The 25106-nt window shown below is 31.2% G+C and overlaps 1 protein-coding gene across 2 annotated transcripts in view; it reads right to left on the reverse strand.

Annotated features, from left to right (window-relative positions):
• LOC125066048 overlaps nucleotides 1-11221 on the reverse strand; it is a 110742-nt gene extending 99521 nt beyond the window's left edge. Inside the window, exon 1 of one of the 2 annotated variants that reach the window (XM_047673943.1) lies at nucleotides 11100-11221. The gene's annotated coding sequence lies outside the window, so the exon portion shown is untranslated. The remainder of the gene's footprint in view (nucleotides 1-11099) is intronic. The other variant, XM_047673944.1, reaches the window with a different exon arrangement.
• Nucleotides 11222-25106: the final 13885 nt, after the last annotated feature.

Here is a 25106-nt window from a genome sequence, read left to right on the forward strand (position 1 = left end):
CGTAGACAGTTACACATTTAACAAGGCACGTCACGCGCGCGTTACGGATATTTTAATTTTCAGTTCACACGGTCAGCTTCTTTAGACAACGCATTAATATTTATAGGGTTCGCGAATAAACTCTGTTATAGGAATTCCTATAATATTACCGTCATCTAGATTAGTAGCGTGTCGTAGAAGTTGCAATTTAATTCCGATTAAATAAACTGGTTTCGGTAAACGCGTACACATCATCTTTATAATAATAATGTATTAACGATACAGTAGCTGAATAAAATTAATTGAAAACTCAGTCAGTACATTATGAAATAACACGTTGGATGAAGCTGTTTTCGAGACGATATCATCTTTTGTTCTCAGGATTCTCGCAAAGGGAACTTTAAGTCGTTTGTATAATTATTGTCAATGTGTGTGTATAATATATATGTTTGTATGCTTTTATATTTCTATGTATGCGTAGGTATGTATGTGTATTGTTTGTCTATTACATCTTATTTTCAAGTCTTGTTACCTGAGTTAGTTGTAAGTGCACCCTATGTCTGATTTTTCCTGCCATAAAGGTTGTCTGGAAGAGGTTACTCTAAGTGCTCTATTTACTGTAGATGTTTTTTTTTACATTTATTTTAAATTGTGGGCAATAAAGACTTATACTAATAAATAAATAAATGAATGAATTTTATTATGTACTACATAACCTCCGTGGTCGAGTTGTGTGTACGCCGGTTTTCATGAGTACGCCACTCCGAGGTCCCGTGTTCAATTCCTAGGCGAGTCGATGTAGAAAAGGTTCATTAGTTTTCTATGTTGTTTTGGGTCTGGGTGTATGTGGTTCCGTGCCATGGTCCTTACTTCTGATTTTCCATAACATAAGTGCTTTAGCTACTTACATTGGGATCAGAGTAATGTCATGTGATGTTGTCCAATATTTATTTATTATAAATAAATAAATAATTAATATTTATTTATTATTATTTATTTTTCACTGTCATGAAAAGTAATGATCATCACACAAATATGTTTATAAAAAAATGTTTATTAACAACTTCGACCTTGACTTAACAAATCATTGGTCGAGTTAATGTCATTTTGCATCTCGGAACTTTGGAAATTAAATTGAAGGGGAAAGATAAATAATGACGCATATGGACAAATAATTGTTAAATGCGAAGAAGTACGAGAGAATTCTCGTACTCAATCTCTATCCAGTCTGTCATAACCCAAAATATTTCTAATAATTTGTAAACACTCACAATAAAATTTGGATTTTGTTGGAAATCTGATCCAATATAATTCAAATTATCCAATAATTGCTACCCGGCCTCGCCCGGGTGCAATTTATTAATAAAGAAAATGATGGGATGTTAGTGTAATTTATACTCCATAGCACTCAATGATGTAGCTTTCTATTTCTACCCCCTACATACAAACAAACTAATTTTACTTCTTTACAACATTAGTACAGAGAAATTCCAGTTGCAATTAATCGATATCCGTTTACATTATTTCATCTCAATATATTTTGTTATATTTGCAAACAAAAAAGCAAATTTAAAAATATAAAACCTTCATCGGGATCTTTAACAAGATCTAGCGTGCGATTTAAAAAAAAGAAGACAGATCTTTAAAAAAATACTGACCGGTAACTAAATGAGTGGGTAATAGTGCAGAAATCAACATATATATCGTTATGGTATGTTACCGATTCAATAACCATGGAAATTGGTAATAAACTCTTATACTTCACCATGTCATTACATAATTATGTGATTACCGATTACTAGCTCTAGAACGCTGCTTCGGTTAACTTGTAGAAACTATCTCAGTGTAATAAGAGGCGCATACACACATGTAAGTGTATAAATAATCTAGAACACGTAAATCTTAAGTTTAGATCTTGGGTTTAACCCTGGACATTCAGAGACAGTAGACAGTATACAACACACAGTAGCTAAGTAATTGTTATGGCGTCTTCAGGCAATTGTGCTGTCCCAGAAACTGTTAATTAACTTGCTTATTATTTTTATAAGACCTCATTTTTGTGTCGTCGAGCGAAGTATCTTGATAAATATATGTAATAAGTTGAGCTAGTTGGTTTGTTTAAACACGCTAATTTGAAAACATATTTTTGCTTGAGATTTGAGTGATTTTTTCCTGTGTGAAGTGCTGTTGGCCCTACTGGCCTTTACAGCGTCACCGGGCGTTCGAACAATTATTGAAAGGTTGGTCTTTATCATTACGCTACGACCCATGGGGGCGGAGCTGTAAAGTTTGACGCGGGTGAATCCACTACTTTATTATTAAGCAGGAAAAATTATTACGCATACTTTAATATATGTCAGAAAGTGATAAAACTGTTTTATTCTGAACTTTTTAGGAACAGAAGATGGGTTACCTTGGAAATATGAACCATTCTTTACAATCCAAATACGCCACCAATTTTGAAAGCTAAGATGTTATGTCCCTTGTGCCTGTAGCTGTATTAGCTCACTCAAAAACCGGAATAATTCTTAATATTGGTGTTTTTGACGGTAAAATATCTAATGAGTACAGTGGTTTCGATCCAAATAGGCTTGGATAGATACTCATCGTATAAAGGTTAGTGTAAATTTTAATGCTGTCTGTTTGTTTTTGTTTATATTTCTAAGAAACTTAAGCATATAAGCTTTTAAACCGTATTTATATAAATTTCGAGCAGTATCTACTATCCCAAAACACAAAACTTTATCGAATACGGCTGATTACCGTCTTTACCGTTTCTCAGAAATTAACCGTTCTTTCCATACATGTGCCTTTGTCTGATTATTAAAAAATAAAAATAACTATTTTTTTAATAAAAAACAAATATATCAATCAATTTACTTTTATGTATAAACTGAAAATAGACTAAGAAACCTTAATACTTTGTTTATTAAAAAATAAATTCGAAATACAATTACTTATCGCAATTCTTATCGGATGTCACAGATAAACTATAATTGTGTAATTAGACGCGCAATTCGCTTAACGCTCTTTGCCCGTTACTTACGCTGTATCAAGTAACACCATCTAGATTTATTGTAAATTTATACCATTTCAACTTTTTTCTCTCTTCAAATTAATTGTACACTGAATTGTATCAAACATTAAAGCTCGTATCATTTTTACAATCTACGGCAAATATTCAAAGTATTTTCTTAATAAATAAGCATTTGATCATTGCTATTAAAAACAACTTTTCATATATTTCTATAAATATATGTGTATATAATATACAAATGCCAAAAACTTGATTTTTGAATAATATGGCGTGTTTGAAAAAAAATGGTAAATCCCAGATTGTAGCTTGATACAAAAAAACGGAACGTAATTACATTAAAAAGGTCAAATGGATTTTAATTTAGTTTGAAAGTAGCTCAGACGTCTTGGTCAATTTATTTCACAATTGTCATTAGAAAACACAAAAGATAGTGCTCCGGGTGGGAGAGAGTCACTTTAAGGAGATTAATTTTTCGCCAATGTAATTAGATAATTATACAAACTAATTCACAATGCAGAATTCGATACTACTTTCTCCATCGTTGCTCGAATTGGGCCTAATAGTAATATTATATTTTTAAGTACAATTTTTTTTAATAGTTTCCCTGTCAAAACAAAATTGATGATTCAGATATATGATCATACAAAAACCACTCATTCGATTAAAATGGAACTTTCATTTTATAATAATTTATAATTCAGGTCAAAGATTAAGTATACAACTCGGGTTCAATTTGGAGATATCAGTAAAGTTTTACTAGGTGGTACGGCTTTGTGCAAGCGCGTCTGGATAGGTACCACCCACTCATCAGATATTCTACCGCCAAATAACAGTACTCTGTATTGTTGTGTTCCGGTTGGAAGGGTGAGTGAGCCAGTGTAATCACAGGCACAAGGGACATAACATCTTAGTTCCTAAGGTTGGTGGCGCATAGGTGATGTAAGGAATGGTTAATATATCTTACAGCGCCTTTGTCCATGGGCGGTGGTGACCACTTACCATCAGGTGGCCCATATGCTCGTCCGCCAACCAATGCCATAAAGAAAAAAAAAAAAAAAATTGTAAACACGTCTACAATGAACGAGATATTTTATAAAATGCCGGCTAGAACTTGGCTAATCTATAATTTTCACAAAATATAAAAAAAAAAAAAAAAAAGATTAATGTCAAGAATTGTTAGAAAGTGTTTAAAGAGAACTTCATATTTAAATTTTTGTAGATATAATTAGACAAATAGTATTACCAAAAAAATTGTATTGTAAAGCAGTTTTCCCAGGTTGCGTTTGTCATGCACGCAGTTTAGAAATTCATCAGTCAATTATTTCAAAAGCCATTTTAAAGCAAGACATCAAAATAATACGACGTAAATAGACATGCTTATATCATTATGATTATACGTTCTGTAATTTCGAACATCCGCATGTCCGAATCACAACAAAAAAACGAAATTTCTCGACTGAATGAAAAAGTGAATTAACGCGTAAGATTGTCGGTCAAATGTCATAACAGCGACATAAAATTGACGATCATAAGATAATGCTTTTTCAGCGAAAGTGTCGAAGTGTCCGGAAGCCTACAATGTGATTCACAGAACGTGTAACTATTATCGATTTCGTTCAATCGATTTGAGAATATCGATTGTAACGAATAATTCACAGATGTTATGTTACGTAATGTGAAAATTCCGACGTAAAATTTCGGCGAATCATTATTTATTTTTTATAAATTATTTTTAGTCGATTACACTAAGACTTTCATTCGATTAGCTAAACTTACATAGTTATTACTTCAGAAATGATTATGTTAGTGAAATGTGATTTGCGAAATAGCTGGCAGTCATTTTGCAAATCACTATGTATATGACTTCTAATTCGTTTTTTGGCATAATACGGCGAACATACATTAAAATTTGTTATGCAAAATGTATAGAAATCTGCAGAACATTTTTTTAGCTTAGATTAATGGCATGAGTTATTACATTTTTGGCCTGACTTTTTACGGATTTGTTTTTATATTATCGTTTGAACTTGTAACTATATTAACATTACATTACTGATAATGTTATTATTAAATTAATACTTACCAATAATGAATGCATGTATTTTCACCAATTGCATTATTTTAGAACATTTTTATGTCTTTTGGGAATATTGTTGTTTATAATATGGGTATAGCTTAATTATAGTAAGAAATGTTCTAGAATATTACAATTCTTGATTTTTATAAGTTTACGTACACCTTAAATCTGTTTTTGTATTCAAAAATAAAATGATACCTTGATTTTAATTATATCTATATTGTATGAAAGACAGTATTCACGTCTTTGCCTTATTAGGATCAAAAATTAAAAAAAAAGTTCATGAAATTATAAGTGAAGTATCTCAATCTGAAGGAGTAGTCAACTGCGCAGGAGATATGTGTACGCGAACCCAGGGGTTCATGCTCTCTATTTTTCGCTCTCAGTCTAAAACTAAGCTCTGAGGTCTGGTAGTATAAAAAGTGCTAACTTCTAAATTTGGTTCTGGTATTCCCATTGTTATGACGAACAATGATGATGAAAAAATCAATAAATAATTTTATTATGGCAAATCAATAAATTTGCATAGATCCAATCTGCATTTGAACTCCTGCCTCGGGCAACAGCTGCTCTGATAGCCACTTGACCAGCAAAGCCTGCTCAGTAATAAATAGTTCTTAGATGTCATCAAACATTTTGGTATCTAACTAAATTAGACCTCTATGCACTTGTACAGTTTAAACAGGATTGGATATATCAAAGATTCAGTCACGTCGCCGTCGCGATGGAACAACAGACAACTTTCAAACAGTAAGCATATATTTTAAGCTACCACTGTCTTATTACGATGGCTTAAAGGTCAATTTGCTCCAACATCGTCGTTCGTACAATCGTTCCGCACTAAATATTACCCGAGAGCTCAAGAATGCTAATTAGATTAGAATATACTGACTCCGAGATAAAACATTGGAGACAAAACGGTGCATTTAGTAATTTATGAAGATATACATACGAGCTTCTTTGTTGACATGGATCTTAGAAATAAAGTTATCTCCTAAGTTATGTCGACATTAAAAGAATATCATTATGCCCCCTGACCGTTTTCAGTCACGATGGCAATTATTAACCGAGGATATATGTGTCTTTGTTCGTTTGTAAATACATGTGCACTCTTAATGCACTGACTCTCGTAATACGGGACTGGTGATTTCAGTCGTCAAATAATGCCAATCAATGAATTTCTTGTCAAAAAAAAAACATTACTATTATTTTTATAATAAAGGTAGGGGCACAAATAAATCACCGGACCACCTGATGGTGAGTGGTCACAAATGCCCATAGACATTGGTTTAAGAACCTGAGAAGAAAAAGCCACCAACCTTGGGAACTGAGATTTTATGCCCCTTATGCCTTTTACACTGGGTTACTAATCCAATTTACAATTGCTATTTGCTGGTGGCAGAACATATGACAAGTGAGTGATACATATCCAGATGGGCTTTCACAGAGCTTATCTGTTACCCTACCAATTCTAATTATTTGAACTAAAGAAGAACAGTATTATTTTTTTCTTTACGGCTTATATTTATGCAACAGAATATTCGGCAAATGACACGTAGATTGAGGTAAACTTAAATTAAAAAAATATATAATATCTAGCAACTATATATCAGTTACACGTCGAATAATTATTATTTTCATAATTCTAAGTGAAAAAAAAAATACAATATGAAGTAAAACGTAAAAAAACATATTACGTACATAATATATTATACAGAACACTACAATAAAGCTTACTTCTGTTGATAAATTACTTCTGAAGAGTAACTTATTCATCTACCATTTAGCACTCAGTATAAAAATGTAAATTGTACAAAATACTGTTTTGTGAGACTTCTAATTAATGTAATGTATACGATTAATGTATCTTAGATAATTATGTTATCTGTGATCATAAGCAATGTTGGTTAATTATCTCTGAATTATGCTAATCCATACGAAGGTGAACTCAATAAAATGTAAAATTTATATAAAATATTACCACAACCAAATAAATAAAAAGCTTATTTATGGAATATTTTATTTATATTTGTTTTATTTTAATGAAAATACATTTTATTATAAAAAGTTATAGAATGAAATTTTTTTGACACTTTTATATGACTTTTATTTTTATTTTAATTATAACTAAATTATATCTGTCATTGAAAAAGCCAAAATTTTAATTTTGAAAATAAATCTTATTGAAAAAGTATATCGCGCATCGTATAAACGAATTAACTTGAACCATACAGTCGTTGCCAATTTATATCTGATCTGTCCCATTCAAAAGTATCCCTAAATAGAGAATATATATTAGATTTAACTAAAGATACTGGCAATCATTCGCACGTTAGGAATCAGTTAAAGACCAAATACACGATCCTAATATTTTCTCAATCATTTTTTTTTTTACATATTTCTCTCTACTTTCAAGATACTACTTATATACAAGAGCTACTTATATCAACAACTTCCTAATAACAAACTGATTTTTTTGTTTAATAAAAAAAAACTATTTTAAAACTACAAAATTTAATTAATGAAGACGGCAAAGCCTTTGCTCGAGCATCTATTTAAAAAAAAAGTTTATAAAACGAATGCTATGCTACGCTTTGACAGGCGATTCTGATCGCGATGGAAAACCATCCCGTGTATGTGGTATCTAAGAGTGTACTGGTCTAAATGTAATGGACGCTGTTTAAGGCTACTCAGGGTCCATTAGACGCTTCGTGCTGTAAGTCGAGCCTTATATGTGAGACAGATATTAGAACCACTTCGTGTTGAAATGATGTGTCGCAGCTACATGCAATTAATATAATTGAAAATACTGTACAATTTAAATGTACGTGTTGATTGTTTGAACTATGACTTCAATTGTTCAGTTTCAATTACTCTTGGGAGATATTCAATTTGATCGGTTTTCATGTCAATGTGTATGTTACGTATTGTCATCACTAAAATATATTTACAGTCTATTAACATTTATATCCGACTTTAAAAAAAAAAACTTATTTCCTATACAAGTATGAAGTATTTGTATAAAGTATTCATTTATCATTAAGCAAGAGAGTGTAATACAATTATTACGTTAATAAAAAATCATTCGAACTTTCAAACCGTTACTTAACTGCATACAATATTTTTCTGAGAAACAAATATAAAATATTAATAGGACTTTCGGCTAATAAGAACTTCGAGCAATCTTTTGAGCCTGAAGGCATATATATATATATATATATGACGTAAATCGTAATTATATCTCTTACATTACGTAATCTTCAGACAGATTGTACTCATAGCACAATATTTAAAAGGCTAGAAAATACAATAACGTCAATTTATTTAAAAAAAATATTTCTCTTAAATAAAACTGTTTTCTCAATCAAGCATAATAAATTATGAATTAAAAGTAAAATAATTTTATCTAAATTGTATTCAGTACCTTTATAATATATTTATGTAAAAGGAAACGTAAGGAAAGTGCTTCCGCAGTGATTTGAATGAATCCACGCACTTAATTTATAGCATTTTGATCAATGTAAGTACAATCAGCTCTACATTATATATTATATAAATTAGTAAGTATAAAATTTATAAACGTTATAATAAAATAAACTGAAATTCTGAAATTAGATTAATTAGAAAATATAATTATTAATCATCAAAATAATGTATACATTTTATAAAATATATGGAAACGTATAAAATTTATTTAAAGTCTATGTTATATGTACTATGCAATACAATTTTCAAATTTGTTAACTTTTGTTTTTTTTCGAAATCAGGCACTTGAATCCTACTATAGCCTACTCATTAAAAAAAAGCAAAATGTATAAATAAAAATTATTCTCTACGAAAGGCATCAAAGATTTAATAGAAATATATAATATCCACCTCAATATATTAATCGTATATGTTACCAACTGTACTTCTTACATATTAATCAATCGCTTGAATCCCACGTATGTAATTACGAGGGAGATAAATACAGATTTAGAATTAGCTCCCTTCATTTGTTCAAAGCAAATGACGTCGCCCGTCAGTCCACATCCCTAATGAAATAGATCAATATCTAATGAAATAGTACCTAATTGCGAATGTAGTGTAATATTTAACTTCCTAACAGCACATTGGTTACAACTTAAACCTTATCTTTGCTGTCAATTTATGACACCACGGTCAATTATAATGGCGGGTGGGTTGATATAATTGCACACATCTAGGATTCACTTATTAAACGCGCATCAAGTGTGGAAGCAGCATTAAGTTTTTATTTAATAACTCGTCAATTCTTTGCACTAAATTCAACATCAAAGAATTATGTTGAATGAAGTATATTTTCATTTTGAATTTAATAATGAAGTCATGTTAAATAATTTTCTTTTATTAAATTCAAATCAAACCAAAATATAGGTAATATAAAATATACAAGCACTATCGAATCGTCATTTTACAGATCTGTATTAAAAGAAAAGCTTTTCGGAATGTTGAAAATATTCTACCCAGAAGAACTGACAAGAAACGCAGTAGTTAATATTTTCCAATATTTGAAATACAAAGTTTGGTCAGTAAAATACAATTATTTATATATACGTTATAAAGTAATAACTCCACGCAAAATTTAATATGAACAACAAAAATTTGTATTTTTTTTTTTTAAATATACCCAACGTTTGGTTTTTGGTGATAAAGTAAATTACAATATTTATGAATCACTGCATTAGCAACAGATCACCACTAATCTATTCCACCATCTCATTATACATACTCACCCACTGATTGATACTAACCCCAGTGAGTTCTAGCAATTCATCTTCCTAGATCGATAAGCATGCAAATTCCGTAATTATTATCCGACAGCAATGGCGGTCGCAATCACATTGCTATTCCAGCTACAGAATTGTGTGACAAAATCGATTAAATTACATTTCGACTGACAATACGAAGAAATTACGTACAAACAAATAAATAATCGGCAAGACCGAATTATCACTTTCTATACGCGCACCCAACAACTGACACTTTCACGGAAACGTGCGTAAAGCGATTTCTTAATCGATTATCATCAAAACGGTAACGTGAATGTAGAATAATCGATTTCAAATCATATTTTCATTAAGAAAGCAAAGATAATCGATTGTAATATTTTTGGGATAATAGGAACTGATGTTGACGGGATTTTGATTAGCCTAGACGAGGCTTTTAAGTATCGACACCGTTATGTATAGCTTCTGGCGTAGCGATTTTGTAACTCCGTAATGAGAGACGGAACGAGCTTCAGATATATTATCACACATTATTGTTACGATAATTGCTTGAACATTCAACAAAACCGATGATTAGTTTTGAGTGAATTATTATCTAATTTTCCAACCAGTTGTAGAGTTTTATGTATAGTTATGTACAAAACTGTTTCGTTTTTGTAATGATGTTTTATTTTTTATACAATAAATTAACTATAAAATGTATTTGTAACTATCATATTTTCGACGGTTAATTCATTTTTCGAAATCCGAATATGATTCGAGTGATATACTTGGCTAACAAATATCAAATTGTTATTTTATTTATTTTAAAAATTATTAGGCTTCGTAAATACTAAATTTTGTAGTCTACTTTACTTGATTTCAATTAATTAATAAAAATGTAGATTTCTTTAATTTCCTTCAGCCAATTGAGACTTCAGCCCATGTAAGCAGTGATGTAAGTTGCAAATGGCAAGAGTGAGTTTTTTTATTGACGTAGAACAACTTCTGGCACTTACTCGTTTTTGATAAAAATAGACTTCAACGTTAGATGTGTCTTTTATAAATAATATTATAATACTAAGAATAGTATCGGAGATTTTTTTGCGATAACCTATTTATGAATCGAATTATATTTAAAATGTGTATTTTTTTTTTATTTAGTCAAATATTAATTAATTACATTTATCTGAAATAAAATTCGCTTAACTACATCGGTACCAAATTTTAAATAAAAATAATTTTAGAAAAATAAAAAAAAAAAAATTTAAAGACTCACCTCGATATTGAAATCGCACGAAATGAAATATTAAAAATATAATTTCACAAATGGCAACACTGCACTGCGACACAATAGCGCGCGCGCACCTCGACGTGCGATTCGCGAGTGGCGCGCGAGTGCCTTTGCGCTCGTTTATACGGGGGTGCGAGCACTTTCGCTGTTGAACGCAAGGGTTTGAAGGGTTTAATTATATGTTCGAGAGAAACATTTTCTTAGTTCATTTATTTTTACAATCAGAATATATTTATATTAACTGCGCATTATCGGAAGAACTAAGACTGAATATAAAAGCAAAAGTATAAAGAAATTTAAGTATATAACGTTACTGGTATTTCTTTTATATGTAAATAATTGTAATTAAAACAATTGGTATAGAAAATAAGCAATGACTGTTTTACACAAAATAAATGTCAATTATACTTTAATTTGGACTATGTACCTATACATGTGATTATAATACCAGTTGAGAAACCTAAGGCAGTTGCTTCATCAATATGTTCTGGCTTACGAATTGCATTATACAGTTTTAAAATAAGTAATCAGTAATGACACGCAAATATTTTTCATCATTTGATGTCGAGAAAATTTGAATCTAGAATTACAGACAAGTTTTGAAGCTGAGATAAAAAATCAAACAGATAAAAAATAATAATTTATACTTCTAGAACAAATAAGGTATTACGTTAACTGAGATATTAGAAGCCGACTTAGGCCATAGTAGTATTTAAAGTGATGCTTGAAAGCTTAGATGATTATTAGGCGCCCGCTAGAAAAGCAGATCTGTTGAAATGGTTAATGGAAGCGAGTTTTACTTCTTATAAAATTTATTATTGCTTCCTTAATGTTAATCCTATCCTAGGACTACTTTTTAAATATGGAATACATTTTACAAATTAATAGATTATATTAAATAACATTATTTTTTCTCGTATTTTTTCTTAATCTGTAACAAAGCTACACCAAGAAACTCTAGTGGTGCTGTTATATTTTTTGTCATTTCAGTTTTTATCCAAGCTACTAGAGTACCAGAGTCATTTTAATCGTGCAACTTCCTACGGGTCGCTAGCTTATTAAGCACCGAACTAATTACAACAACCGTATAATTGCTTTACGACAGGACACATAAAAATGTTATTGTTTTCTAAAGACGTTATAATCTGACCTCTTGTTAAGACTCATCACTGCCTATAAGATTATATTGCGACTCATAAAGTTACCGACAGCGTAAACAGTCACAGCTTAACGTTCCACTGGTTCCGCTGGACAAAGGCGGAGGTGAACTTTTAGAGCTTACTCCACAACGCTGCTCCGATGCGGATTGGTTGAATTCACGTGGCAGATTCTCATCCGCTACGTGCGGGTTTCCTCGCGATGTTATCCTTCACAGCACAAAATGAGGGTTGGACGAAAGAGGTTTGAATTCAGAATCATCGATTAAGATTTACGTCTAATAACCACTGGGTCAACACTGCACATGGTTACACACATGCTGGCTATGAAAACGAAAGCTAATACTAAAATAATCTATACATAGACAATTGTTCATCATGCATAGCTAACGACGCATAACCATTACTATTAAATCTAGAAATTTGAAATTTGGAACATAGGGTTTTTTTATAACGTAAGTATCCGTTAAGACACTTTTTTTTGGAAATTTCAAGGCGCTGTTACTTTGTATGAATTTTATTCGTACGAACTCGGGTTGGAAAAGTAGTTTCCATATTCAACTCAATTTTATTATTTCCATTGAATTGACTTTATATATATATCGTAATTATATTTGAATCATAATATTATTATGAATAAAAAAACATTTGAAATAATTACAATTAAAAACCATTGTAAGTAATTTACAAAGGGTTATTTTATTTATTTTACAATAAAAATCGTCCTATTTTTTTTATTTTCAGAGTGAAAGTCTTATATTTTGAATCTATTACTATTAAAAAAGTTTTATAGAAATACAGTTAAATTAAAACATAACATAAACCTCCTACAGAAGAAAATACTTCGTACAAATTAAACAAATTTAAAATATGTAGGTGGACTGCTGCGGATTTATAGCATGCGTAGTATAGCGCGTTTGACATTGGACGTCATGCATTTCAGTTCTAATAAAATGTTAACGAGAAAATCAATAAAGAACTGTAGCATATTCCAACCGCAGGAGGAGACAACTTTGACAATAAATTGACGCAATATTTGGTCGAATTCTTGAGCAGTCATTATTGATTGGCAAAAAAAATACATTTCGAATGTCGGCAAAGTCGTTATTGGAATTTAAATTGAAATTAATACAAGTAGTCATGGGAAATAGTGTTGTATTTTAATCAAGAGTGTAGTGCATACTATAACACGACTATTAGCAAATCGAATGGAACATATAAATATAATTTTTGTGCACATTTATTCCTTATTCAATTGGTACAGGCTATTATATAATTTACATATATAATATATATAGTCTTAAATTGTTATGATAGACATTCAATTGTGCTATTTTGTTTTTTTTTTTTACAAATGAGGCAAAAGTTGCTTGGTTGTAGTTGGTTTAATGTTACGAAATATTAGTTCTAGTATTAGGAGCTGGCAGGCCGGATCTGGTTTCATACAATTTGTTTCTTGTATGGAAGTTGATAGCCTCTGCTTAAACCATTCAATGTCGAGAACGCCCAGAGGCGTCTCGATTATCAACCTTATTATCTACGCCAAAAGAAAATAAATATACTTACTATAATACAGTAAACGTTTAATGTAATTATAATTTTTCTATAACTAAAACGGCCTAAATATTTCTGACATTATAACATTTGAAAAAAAAATCAGAGCATACCAACCGATTTATAATACATATTGTTATAACAATGATACCTTTATAATTACTAACCACTTTTTAAAATAATTATTGCCAGTTTTAACAATACTATTCATTAATGCAACAAGTTGCCACGTTTTTACTACGCTATGTTAGGGTTTGGGTTTATATTCGCTTTTAATTCATATAATTCGCGACAACTATACTAACACGTCCTTAATCTTCAAAATTAACGAGATGGTGGCCCAGCGGCAAGAACACGTGAATCTAACCGATAAAAGCCGGGTTCAAATCTATGCAAGCATCACTGTAATTTCGTGTGCGTAATTGTGTTTATAACATCAGCCACACTTGTATCCACCAACCCATTGGAGCAGCAGTGTAATATATTCCTAACCTTTTCCTCAGAAAGAAGAGGAGGCCTTAGCCCAACAGTGGGACATTTACTATTAATTTTTAACATTCATGAAACAGGCATATAAACCAAAAACGCGAGTAAAATCGCTCGGCAAATGGCAAATTCAATAAATTTGTTAATAAACGCGGAAGGGAGATATCCACTTGGCCTGTATTGATGCTCAACTAGGTAATAAACTAAGATATCTTTATTACATTGGTAATCTCTCGCCTCTTTAGCATTTCGTGTTAGTTTTATACGCAATAAAGTGTAACGAACGCTATCATTACGACATCGATCGATCTGCGATTCTCTGATCTTTGACTAGTTCTTTAGTTACAATACTGTGCGTGATTTCAATATAAAAACAATAAAATTATATTATAATACACGTTTGATTGGAGCGAATTCCCGTGAGTTCGAATAAAAAGTATGGGAAGTCATCCGTACATTTGGATGATAATATATACTAGTTGTCTGTGCCGACTTTGTAGTTCGCAGCACCAACTATTGGGTCCAGTCATGCAGGAACCATCTCAAACTCTATTTTAAGATTATTAGTTCAGTCATTTAGGAGCAGTTCATTAACATGCACATGCAGAGAAGATTTTAATACATAAAGATACGCTTTGTACTATTTCAGATATTAATATTACTATTTAGTCGAATATATATATTTAATTATGAAATAGGCAATCTAAGGCAATATGAATGATTTAAGACTAATAGTTCCTTAGAATAACATACAAACTCTCCAGCTTTAAAAAACGAACATGACACAGCTTATCACGTGGACTTCAATTATAAAAATAGAACTACCTACACGTCATAAAAATAAACAATTGAAAAATAAATAGTGCCAGTTAATAAGTAAGTAGTTTATTCTAAATTCAAAATACATAGCAAAAGAAATATGTCAATAATAAAAACCGTTGAATTTAAAAATGACATTTTCGAACTTCTTTTTTCTCGCTGAATAAGTGCGTTATGCTTTCACCCCACATGTATTGGGGGGGGGGGGTATTGGCGGTATGTGGGACTCTGCCCAGGACACCAAACTATCCACTAACAAGCGGTACCCTCTCCCTGTCTTCGGCGGACGTCACAGAATCATTCTTGAACCTATGTTAATGCAGAATTCAGCCAACTACACAACTCATTCATAACAATGTTATCTCTCGACAAATAAAACTGTCCTGTTTATTTCTCATCATTGAATATTTAAATGGTCTTAAAAATTAAAACGTTAAAACGCGCACTTAAGCTTGCAACATACTTCGAGAAGTATCTATAAATTATTGTAAGTATAAAACGCTTTTAATATTTAACTACTGTATTAAATTATGTTGGATTATGTTATTACAAGTCCTTACATAGGATTTTGTGCTATAAAACTTTTTTGTACGACTACTGGTTGAAATAAATCTTAGTTTTGTTATCTTTATTTGATCGTATTATACGAATACAATACGATTTTAAGAAGACAAGATTTTGGCAAAAAATCCTCATAATTGAATGAATATGTTTGGAGGTTACCTTTGAATACAGAAACGCATCAAGACATCTCTCCGACCTCCGTGGTCGAGCAGTGTGTACACCGGTTTTCATGGGTACGCCGAGTTCCGGGTTCGATTCCCGGCCGAGTCGATGTATAAAAAGTTCATTAGTTTTCTATGTTGTCTTGGGTCTGGGTAATTGAGGTACCGTCGTTACTTCTGATTTTCCATAACACAAGTGCTTTAGCTACTTACATTGGGATCAGAGTAATGTATGTGATGTTGTCCAATATTTAATATTATTATTATTTGCGTCGAATTCGGAACCCCGAAATCTGCAGTCTTATAAACTATCCACTAAACCACTGTCATCATAGGAGCATACGAACAGAAACAGTTCATCCCGTTATAATAATATATTGTATTCATTTAATATGATAAGTTTTCATATCAAGACTGGTTTATTATCTGTTATTTATTACATATAACATTAAAACGTACAGTAAACATAATAATAGGCTTATCCCATTTAGTTGGGAGTCCAAAAAAACCGAAACGCCAGCGACTTTAGAGGTGTAGCGAAAATTATCAGGTATTTATTCGCGATATGAGTATCAAACACCTCATTGCAACGCTAAAAGTACCGTGAAAAAATGCATAACCGTTTATTATGCCTTTATTTAAAAGATTACAAGTTACTCCGCACCTACAAAATGTGTTAAAAACATATTGTACCTCGTATCTTAATTTTTTTGCGACATTACATTATTTTTAAACTAAAAATAAAATGACATAATGTAATTGACTGTACCTAGGTCAATAATAGCAAGTAAATTAAAAAAAATTCAGTAAGGGCTAGTTCACACAAAAGTTTTAACAGTATGCCATATATAATTATTTAGATATTCAATATTAGTTAATCAAAAGAGCCGGTGCCGCTGCGGAAAAAGCTGAAGCAAAAAATAGATCTAAATATTCGTGTCTTATGTCAAATTACTTTTTTGTCCCATTTGCTGTCGAAACACTTGGCCCCTGGAGTAATGGTGCAAAAAACTTCATCAAGAGTGTATCATCTCGCCTTATTGCCTCCACTGGTGACAGGAGAGCTGGTTCGTTTTTAGATCAGAGGATCGGAATTGCGATTCAACGGGGAAATGTTGCTAGCAATGTTGCCACCATTCCACGCGGTTATGACAAATACCATAACTACGAGTATTTTAAATTCTTATTCATTTATAGTTCAGGCCTTAAAAATAATTTAATAAAATGTCCTTATCTAATGAGTTTGTATATAATAAAGCTTATTATCTTTTTAATACTACAATAGTTTGTCTATCAAAGTCTTACAAGTAATAATAATCTAGAGGTACTTAATTTTTTAAATGCAAAAGTAACCCTGTAACCTCTTCAAGCGTAAACTGTACAACCGATTAAGAAAAAAAATTGTAATGGAGATAGTACGAGTCCCGTGATAAATATATAAAATTAATTTGAATAACTCTTTAAAAACTTGTAAACATTACAATATTTTTTTATGTGAATAAAATTAAACATGTTGGTATGTATGACAAATATCAGTTAAATTAATTTTATGTACGTATAATTTCTTTTTTATTGTTACTTAAATGTATGTTCCGTGTGATTATTTTCTCATAGATGTATATCATTAGACAATCGATTAATTTTAGTATGATTTTTTTACTGTATAAGCTATACTAGACACAGGTCACATCAGTGGCGTAGCTATCGTAGGGCCAGGTGGTGCAGTGCACCAGGGCCCCGAAGCTCAGGGGGCCCTCTAACATAAGCTTTAAAAAGAGCTTTAAATAGAGATGGCGTACTATGGATTTAGCCATCTAATGATAAGTTCAATTTACTGTATCCTATTCTTATTCCTATCTATAATTTTGAAGGGCAATATAAGTTAAAGAAGGGATAGAAAGAGGGGGTGAGGGCCCGATTCTTTATCTATGCACCGGGGGCCTTGCTAGCTACGCCACTGGGTCACATATCTATAACCTTTGTAAGCAAAGCCGCAATAAGCCTTAATAGGCTAGCCTATATAACCTTAATAAGTGTATATGAGTATTGTATCTTCATTCGATTCATGGCGAATCGATATAACTTTGTAAAAACGTCTTTTATTCTTGTTTAAAAATATTAAGAACGCTTTATAAACAAACATAAAGAATAACCATTATAAAACGTCTATAGTAAGTTTTATCACATTTCCACTGGTTATAAAATATAATTAATTTAACACCTTGTTCTTCTTAAAGTTCCAATTTAACAGGGGAGATATTAAATGAATACTAGTTTAGAAACAGCTTGTAAATATCCCCCTTTATTTTTCTTTCCTCGAGGAGAAGGTTTGGGACTTATACCACCACACTTTAAAGTGGGCTAGCGAATGAGACACATGAAAATGTAGGGTTAGAGGGGAACTGGATAGAGCCCGCAATCTTTGATAAAGATTCATACGTTCTACCTACTGAACCATCTCGACTTCATAATTTTGATCCATATGTTACGGCCAATATAGATATTTATCTAGCTAGTAAAAAGTAGTAGCTAGTAAAAAGTAGCTAGGGTAGTAGTCTATTGTGAATAATTAAATATGATTGCCCGTTGTTTTTCGACACAGCCTACTTACTCGACGATCTCTTATGACATTATCTACTAAGAAGAACTATGTGAAGCGAGCCTTTGTTTGTTTTGTCTAATTCATGCAAAAGATACTAGAAATTTGTATTCGCTGTTGTCTCTCCACTTTTATGTTCCGTGCGCTCTATCTGCCCTCTGTTATATTTATGAAACTTTCATATCTTGATAGTTTACAGAGTCTGTAATGTATTTTTATACGTTTCATTTTTCCTCCGTAAAATGTTGGGAACACAGTATTTTCAAAACTAACAGTTATAACAAATTTTATTTGTGATGTTTGTATGTACCTAATATTTAAATTTATCTTTTAAAAACAAGTCACAGTACGACTAACGAAAAATAAAAATAAACTATAACTTTTGTCCAATTCGAATGGATCACTGTATTAACTATTAATCCTTATCAAAATAAATAAAAATATGGTTGTTAAGCGTTTTCTATGAAAAAAAATCGGTTTACACTTTTTACTGAAAAAGCAAACGGGCCGCCTAATGACAACGATGGTCAACTCTGCTTTAGACATCGGCATCGTAAAAAAATTAACCACGTACATCGCCAATGCGCCACCAACCTCGGGAACTGAGATGTTATTTCTGTACATTCATCCTATATAATACATTGTTTCAAGTAAGACATACAAGCATTACAAGCAAAGAGCCGAGATGGCCCAGTGGAGAGCCGAGATGAATGAACGAAATTCTGCCACATGTGTATTCTACCAACCCGCATTGGAACAGCGTGGTGGAATATACTCCAAACCTTCTCCTCAAAGGGAGAGGAGAGAGCTGTTAATGTTAATGTTATACAAGCAGTTAATACAGTAAGTAGGATCACTAATTATATTATAATATTTGTTTAAATTTATATCAAAATCATACAATAAAACCTTATTTTTACTCGTCGACAGACAGAATACAGTAAAATAAAAAAGTCTCCGACACATAAAAAAGAACAAAATGTGTGTATAATAATGGTTGTTACTGAGACCTTTGCGCTGTATGTATAGCATTGTACGACCAAGTGCTATTTTTAATAAACAAATTCAAAGTATAACAAGTAAAATAAAATTACCTGCTTAGACTATTTAATATAAAGAACGTTTTAATTTAATTCCTTTGTAATTAACACGTTACGATACTTTCTGACTTACAAAATATTTCGAAGAACAAAGTTCCTTATAATTATTAGTAGCGATCAAAATATAAATAAATTAAGTATTATTTTACGTTTCACATACATAAATATTACAAAAAGGCCACTTGATAGTACGTGATCACCACCACCCATAAACATCTGCATGGTAAAAAAATTTAATAATCCCTAATATCGTCAATGCGCCCCCGACCTTGGGGACACAGAAGTCCTCTGTCTCTGTAGTTACACTGGCTCACTCACCCTTCAAACCGGACACAACAACAATACTTAGTATAATTATTATTGGTAGTGTGTATGATTAGTGGGTGGTACCTGCATGTAGTTAACATGTTAGTTAACGTATATATTATTTACATTTCATAAAATTAGGTAGGCACTTATCGTTTACGTTGTTTATGATCAATGTACAAACTGTTAGACAATCAAATAAATTAATGAACGACCAGACAACTGTTACACAGCTTACCATGAAGAAGCATAATATTATTCGTAGGGGTGGGAAATCAAAGTTTTTCTGTCATATAATTATTAATTTCTAGACAATTAATTTATTACAATATTCACCTCGTTAAAAGATTCATAAATTTATATAGTTTTATTGTTTCTGAACCATTCCAAAAACTAATAAAAATTGTAGCGTGCTATACAAATACAATATTTAGGGCATAGAACCCTGTACTATATCTTTAGTGTCGTTGCGCTATAGATCTACGTACGAGTGACGTAGCTCATACCATGTGGCATTCCTTACTGCCAAATCAATTAAACTTCAAGGCTTATAACTGCTTTGATTACATAAGTAACATTACAAATGCGATAAAATGCATCAAAGTTTACATTATTTAGCTTCCGTTTACACTTTGGGAATTGACCAGTACATTCGGATTTTGATGTTCCAGTTGAGATATTTAATAATTGGATGCGAGTTGCCGAAGAAAGACCACAGTGGCGTGCATTTGGAGAGGCCTATGTTCAGCAGTGGACGAATGTGGGCTTATGATGATGATTTAAAAACAATACGAAAATATTATCCCTATATTAGATTCAAAACGACATAGTTTATGCCAATTGAATATAATAGTATCTAACTATTATAACTAACTAACTAGTATAACTTCAATACTCAGTTATGACGATTTACGACAACCCTGTCTTATATACAAAAGTATGCAGTAGTTACCCCTGTCGGACAATCTGAAAATGAAAAATATAGAAACACTAGATGACAACCCTGCTTCGCTCGGGTAAAATAAAAGAAACGAAACGAATACGGCTTATCATTTATTAATAATTTATTGTGGTTAAATTTCTATTGAGTTTACCGTACCCCTTAACGAAATTATTACGTATTTGGAACACATTTACTGAACGAACCCGGAAACGTCAAACATGGCCGCCCGTTGAACTTCATGTCATTGAATTTTATAGTTTTAACATGGAAATATTTCGATTATACGAATTTTAGGAAAATATGTTTTAATAATTATTTAATGATCAACAATTTTTGATAGGTTTCGATAGGGTCTATCGTAGACCTGCGCGAAATTATTAATATAAATAAAATAATGCATATATATCTAAAGATTTGCACCACTGGCCATGACGGATTATTAAGTTATTTTATTATCTTTATTGTTCATGATTCTGTAAGATATCTTATTATAGATCTCCGTTAATTTGTTTTTGTTTTAATGGAAATTGTGCACAATTAATATACAAATCGTAATGAGAACGAATTATTTTTATATTGTTAAAGAACGAACGAATTAAGATTGTGAAATTTTGATTATCATGTTCAGCGTTCCGTTGTGCAAATATAAAAGTATTGAATGCTATTTGCTTGCTAATATAATTTATGTCCGATTTTCGACTAAATGTTAACATTTGGTATCTCCTATATTAGATAACCAATTACGATTATTAAAGAAAACATTTAAACAATGTTTGATAAAACAAATCGTCTCATATTATGGGTTACTTTATAAAAGCTCTCTGAATCTCTACATCCGCCCCATTTCATTTATCACCCCCCGAATGCAAACATCGCTTTTGTGAGGGAACAAACAAGTTAAAACAAAGATGAACTTGTTTACATGTTGACACGCTGACCGCTTAGACTGAACATCACTCTGTTATAGAACTCGTTCGCATTACACTGAACGTTATTTTTATCGGACGAATATATAAAAAAAATCGAATTGAAAATAAATGTGAAACCTTATAGTGCTAGCTAGACAATATAGTAATACGTCTGATATCCAATTTAAAATCGGTACAATTAAATCATTTAAAGTACAGTATGTTATATAAGCTTTGTTAAAAAAAGAGCCCAGATGGGCTTGTGAGTCAATCACGTTTGCCGAAGGCTGCGAGTTTAAGCAATGGCAAGCACCACTAAGTGAGTTCTTGAAATATATTATGAAGAAAGCACCATGTGTGTACTATTATTTTGATGTATGTGTTGTTTTAGGCTCAGGATTAACAAGGCAATTCCTACTTATATGGTAGTCTTCAATATGTATTTGATTTTGTATTCTCGGCTGCACCGATCAATTATTTTCTTGTTATCTCCATCCTTCGTGATATTGGCAAAATAAACTGTCTTATTACACACATAAAAGGCAAAGAACTAAGAAGTGAAATTGAAGAACTTGATTTTGAATTCAAGCTGTACTTCCGAATTATTATTTTACTATTCCATTTAAAAATAACGTCCACTATTCCACCGTCATAAAAGACGTCACCAAATGTCGTGACCGTGTAACGGTAACGGTATCAGCGGCGAAATGTTTATTTTTGTCTTGTTGAAAACGCGTGCCTTGAATACACAGCCCGTTCCGAAATTTACGCACCCATGGCTGAGTTAACAGGCGGAAGCTATTGTAGTTCGGTGCTGTGTTACGAGGACATTCGGTCGAATAATTATCTTATATTCGTACTTCGCATACAATACGAATGATGTTCATTTGTGCTAATTTTCATTAACCACGTCGCGCATGAACAACAAAGCACGTTGATTGGACGACGAATTCAATATAGAAGCACATATTATAACGTATTATACCTATACAAGCAATATTTATTTTTATATAAAAGTTTGCGGCCTGCTTGACTCTGGTGATGTTGTGCCAAAATACTTGCGAAATATTTAAAAAAAATAGCGTCTACAATTACACCGTCGTTAGGAATATAACAAAAAAATTGTTATAAGCTTCAAAAAGAATTACTACATACAAGCTGACGGTGCGAATGGGATGAGAATGAAATTAATGAATGAAAATTAAAATGCTAGATGAGTAACAAAAAATTCAAATTTGATATATCTCGCTGTTAAATTTATTACAAAGCAAAGGATACACAGGATATTTGTATTAATACGTTATATTGTATTTCAGTTTCATTGAAATATATCGGACGAGTTAAAAAATTACGAAAATCGAACATAATTATGCTTATAAGTTTTTTAGCATGACTATTATACATATTCATAGCTCTATTACAATGATTTAGAAATCACAGTTAGTAAAAAGTTTCGTTTTGCCAATGAAATCATGTAATTTAGTTAAAGTCGTAAAATACGCATCGCAGAATTCACTTCCTTGTAGCATCTTGCGTGCACCAAGATTTGATCCACTATGTTACGTAAACTTATTTTTCCGGCATGTCGGCTACAAAAGAACTTCAAGAACACTTTAAAAATATTTTTATACTAACTGAAGATTTAGAATACTACGATATAATTGAATATACTTGTGTTTATTTTAATACCATTGAATATGGAATGAAAATTAAAAAGTTATTAGATTTTATGGTTAAATTCGACCAAATGAATTCTAAATATCACCTTATTTTAGAACGTTTACTAGTATAATACAATATTGAAATTATTATACTAAAAAAAAACATCATCGAAAAATTTCCAAATAATATGCAAAGACAGAAGCCACGAAATTCTATCGTATTGTCCGTTTTGCTAAATCGAAATTTTGAATAATACTAATGCATAAGTAGTCTCGTGCTTTTGAATGTTAATTTTACCAGATTATATTAAATAAAGAGCTATCATCGATTCAGCATATTTATTAGGTATTCTGAGAAGAGCCGACAAGAATCTCCGTAGTAGGTAAATCTTTCCCGCCGATTTTTTTTCTAAAATCAAAATTCTTTCCATTTATTTGTCCTGAATGATAATCAATAAAGAATGTCTGAGTAAAAATCGATGTAACTCTACAACAATTTAGATAGGCCATAATATCGTACAATAGTTGTAATACTTTTATTCATCAAAGAAATAATAATTTCTGAAATCAGAGCATACAATGCAAACAAATTCGGTACATTTGAAATAATTTTAAACATAAACTTGAATTAAATTAATTTCAAGATAAAAATAGAAAGTATGTTAAGTCCGTTACATTGTAGACATTTTCGTGCGCAGCATCCATTGTCCATCTTTGCGCAAAAAACCTTATAAAACATTCAGCTTCTCAAACAAAGGATCTGCTAATCAAATTTGTCAGGCGTGAGTAGAACGAACAATCACGACTCAATCTATATACATAACAAAACAGAAGGTAAATTATGTCTGTACGTAATATATATGTATATTAAAAACATTAAATGACTTACGGAATGAGCAAAAAATACATATACTAAGCGTTTGCACTAATGCTTTCCGCAAATTCCAGGTTGTCTGTGACATTGTTTAAAATAATGTCATATTTATACACTCTTACTCGAAAAAGTTTAATTGTATTTTATATATTTCAATTCATTCTTTATTTCTATGTAAAATTCTAATATAATTCTGTCCAGCCCAAACCCGCTTTCAGCGTCAATAAATAACGACCATCTAATAAGACATTTATAATCATAATACATTTAGTAATTTTAACATTTAACAACAGAGAAGTGCAGACGTAAGTAACTATCAGTAAAATAATCTAATAAACTTAATTAACATTGAAAAGTTATGAATATAACGCGTCTAAAAACTGACACATTTGCAAAAAAAATCAATACCGACATTATTTTATTTCTAATTCGTTTGATCTTTACTTTCATTTTGATAGCATTAGTCGCAATTATTATATTAACACATCAGTCTCCTTTGTAATCTTTTCGAAAGTACGATCATGTTTTGCTTTAATAACTAAAAGCTGAACAAAAAACATTTCTCTGATGGTCTAGTAATCAAAGATATAATCTCAATTACTTTAATTGAACAATGTATTGCAAATATTTATAATATAAATGCGTATTGCTTTGTGATTTTTTATAAGTTTAATCATTATGGTAATGTTCTCGAACATTATGAACTGAAAAAGTTTGAATCAAGTTTTATACAATTTTATTTGCGTAATGTTTTTTTTTTACGACGTGACATGCGAGTATAACACGTAAATCTTAACAGAAAGATAGCGATGAAATAAAACTAGTTTTTAACGGATTTAATCGCGTATATTAATTATTTT

The sequence above is a fragment of the Vanessa atalanta genome, chromosome 8 (assembly GCF_905147765.1).
Source record: "Vanessa atalanta chromosome 8, ilVanAtal1.2, whole genome shotgun sequence".
Taxonomy (NCBI): Eukaryota; Metazoa; Arthropoda; class Insecta; order Lepidoptera; family Nymphalidae; genus Vanessa; species Vanessa atalanta.